A 3519-nucleotide genomic window follows, 5' to 3' on the forward strand; every position below is an offset into this window, starting at 1 on the left:
CACAGGTTACGGGATGACGGAATGTTAACTTCTTAACGATGGTTCCGTTTGGCGAATCTCGTTCGGGAACCATTGGGAAACTGCTGCCCAATGTGAAGGCCAAGGTTATCGATACAGCCACGGGGGAACTGCTCGGCCCGCTTGAGGATGGAGAGCTGTGTTTCAAAAGCCCGTCGGTAAAGTATCTATTGTGAATACAATATGTTGGTATGTCAGTGGTTTATTTTGAAACCTTTGACATTTTTTCATAATTAGTGCTTTAGATAATAGAACACCCACACTGTATACTATATGCATACTTGCTTACAACTACGGGCATAGAGAACACTTCCAGACTTCTAGGACTACCTAAACACTGCCAATACATAAACATAGACCCGTCTGGAAAGAGGAAAGGAAACCAGGTAGAAACAAACATACAGTTACTAGCCTCTAGGCGTTCTTCTAAGCGTTCTTGCTGGGAGGTTATGGATGGTTACTACAACAACGCCGCCGCCACCGCCAAGACCTTCGACGCGGAGGGTTGGCTGCGCTCCGGCGACGTCGGCCGCTACCACGAGGACGGCTTCTTCAGCATCGTGGGTCGAACCAAGGAACTCATTAAGGTCAAGGGCTTGCAGGTGAGCGCCATGGAGAAGGAAGAGATCAAATATACATATATAACATATATACAAAAATATTATTATATATATATATATATATAAAATATATTATTAAAATAATATTTATATAATGTATACATATACATTATATATATAATATACTTATACAATATATACATATATATAATATTATACATAAATATATATATAATATGTTTTAAACATATATAAAATTTTGAGTGTGTGTGTAATATGCATTATTGTTTTAAAATATTTATCTGCTTATTGTTTACTTATTTGTTTTACACATTTCGTACCAATGACGTGTAAAAATCCAAATCACACTTCTCGAGTATTCTCCAAGCGAAAATTTACCAGGTTCCCCCTCGGAGCTTTGAGGACGTCATTCTACAACATCTGAGGTAGTGGAACAGGCGTGGTGGGCGTGGACACGACAAGGATGGGGGAGCTCCGAGGGCGTTCGTCGTCACAGAAGGGCGCATCCCGGAAGAGGAAATTCACAAGTAATCGTTTTCCACGATTTTATTGAATTTTATATTGGAGATTTTTGCATTTTAATTTTCCACACACAGTGTAACTATATCAAATATTCCGCCATAACAGGATGTATGAAAGGGCGAAATTTCCCAAGATTCCGTCCCCCCCCAATGATAAAGGTTCCTGGAGCGGGGTCGCCCCGCCAAAGGCTGGCGGGGGGCGTTTCTTCGTCGATCCTGCCAAGGTCTCGGCGGGAAAACTTCTCAGGAAAGACCCCAAGATCTCAATGAATTCCCCGGGAGGCAGATTTGCTTTTTGGGTTAACCCTGCTTTTTATTGTTCCGGGTTACTCAGAAAGGGTTTAAAATTCGATCCCACTATTATATTTTTCTTATCCCTTGAACTTTTGATATATGAAATTCATTGTTGTCTGCATCTTTTTTTTTAATCATCTATCCAAAAAAAAAAAACTTTTACATTGTCTTTAATTTATTTTCCTTTTTGGTTGTCAAAGGGGGACTTTCCTAGTTTTCCTGTCTAAAACGCAGCTCAAAGAAAACCCCCCTTCATATTTTCCCCAAACAATATTTATTGTAACATGAAAAATAAAGTTGGAACAAAATATTCAAAATATTTAAAAAAATGACTTTTTAAAAAAACAAGTACTCCCTTCCTTAAATAAAAAAGGGAATTTTTTTTTCTTTTCGTATTTGATTTTTAAAATTTAACAAAAAAAAATTCTTTGTACCGTAAAAAAAATAGTCATAAAGTACGTTGGAACAATTTCAAAAAAAAAACAAAAATGTATATTAAAAATAAAACACTGTACAGCTGACCCATTAACAAAAAAAAATATCTAATTTCTTTTAAACAGAGAAAAGTGTATGATTCAGTATTCAGTTGTTTCTAATTGCCTTGTTTCACTTTGGTTTTGATTAAATGCAAAATTCTGGTATTTTTCCCTCTTGAAATTAGAGTAAAAAACGCTAAACATTAAACTATATAAAGAAGAAAGAAAATCTTGTAGTGATCGACGAAAAATAGAAGAAAAAAAAATATATTTACCCAAGTTCCCCTTTCAAATTCCCTTTTCTTTGCTGAAAAAAGCCAGAAAAAATACTTTCTACCCCCCTAAGGAATGGCGTATGTAACAAGGGGGGAAAATAATTCATGACAATAATTATCATTATGTCGCCCGATGGCAGTTGTTGCTGTTAGGATCGTTATAACTGTTCATAGGGGGGGTTAAATTTTCATTATCGGTATTTTGTTTAAATTGTCATTAAATCGAGTGTTGTTTTTTTTGTTCATCATCAACACATCATTTTCATCATCATCATCATCATCATCATCATCATCTCATCATCTCATATCATCTCATCATCATCATAATTTTCCTCTCGTTATCGTCATCGTCATAGGTATCGTCATCTTCTTATCATTATCATAATCATTATCATTAATTTATATTGTCATTAAATTTTGTCATTATCTATTATTATCATTACATTAAATTATATAATTACTATGTTATTTTTAAAATTATTTTTTTATTATTATTATTTTAAATTTTTATATTATTATTTTTTTGTTGTTGTTGTTATTATCTTATTATTATCTTATTTTTTTTTTTATTGTTTTTTATTTTTATTTTTTTTTGTTTTTGTTGTTTTATTATCATTTATTATTTTATCATTATTTTATTACCCAATTCCTCATCATTGTTATCATTATTTTTAATTATTACTGCTACACACTATTTTATTTTTTATTACATCACATCACATCAAACATCACATCATCATATCATCATCATCAATCATCTCTCATCATCATCATCATCATCATCATCCATCATCATCATTTATCCTAATAGGGGATTATTATGATTATTATTTCTACCCCTATTATTTTTTATTTTTTTATTTTAAATTTTATTATTATTGTTATTGTTGTTTATTTTTTGGTTTTTTTGTTATATCACATTATTAGGGTGCGTTCCACCCAAACCCTTCAATTCAATTCAATTCAAGTCCTTGATTCAATTTTTTTGATCAACATCGCCCCAACCACCACATCACGTACTTTCATTCATGAGTACAGTATGAAATTAGTCTTTGGTGAGATGGGCTTTCTGACGTTCACAATAGAGTGTTGTAGGCTAAAAAGGGTAGAAGGTGGCGGAGGGAAAAAAATGGGGGATCCTACATTGTAGGAGAGAAATTTGAACATTTGCCCCTTTGTTTTTCCCGATTTGGTCAAAAATCCAAGAAATTTTATGACTTCTTTGGATTAAAATAAATTTAAGATGTATTTCATTTAAGATAAAAAAAAAGATAATTTAAGATAAAAAAAAAAAAGTACAAAATATAAAAATTAGGAATTTTACTTTTTTTAGCTACCATGCTAAATTGTTTTT

At 32.5% G+C, this 3519-nt stretch overlaps 1 pseudogene; it reads left to right on the forward strand.

Annotated features, from left to right (window-relative positions):
- LOC119573939 overlaps positions 1–1390 on the forward strand; it is a 7728-nt pseudogene extending 6338 nt beyond the window's left edge.
- Positions 1391–3519: the final 2129 nt, after the last annotated feature.

Source organism: Penaeus monodon, chromosome 6, assembly GCF_015228065.2.
Source record: "Penaeus monodon isolate SGIC_2016 chromosome 6, NSTDA_Pmon_1, whole genome shotgun sequence".
Taxonomy (NCBI): Eukaryota; Metazoa; Arthropoda; class Malacostraca; order Decapoda; family Penaeidae; genus Penaeus; species Penaeus monodon.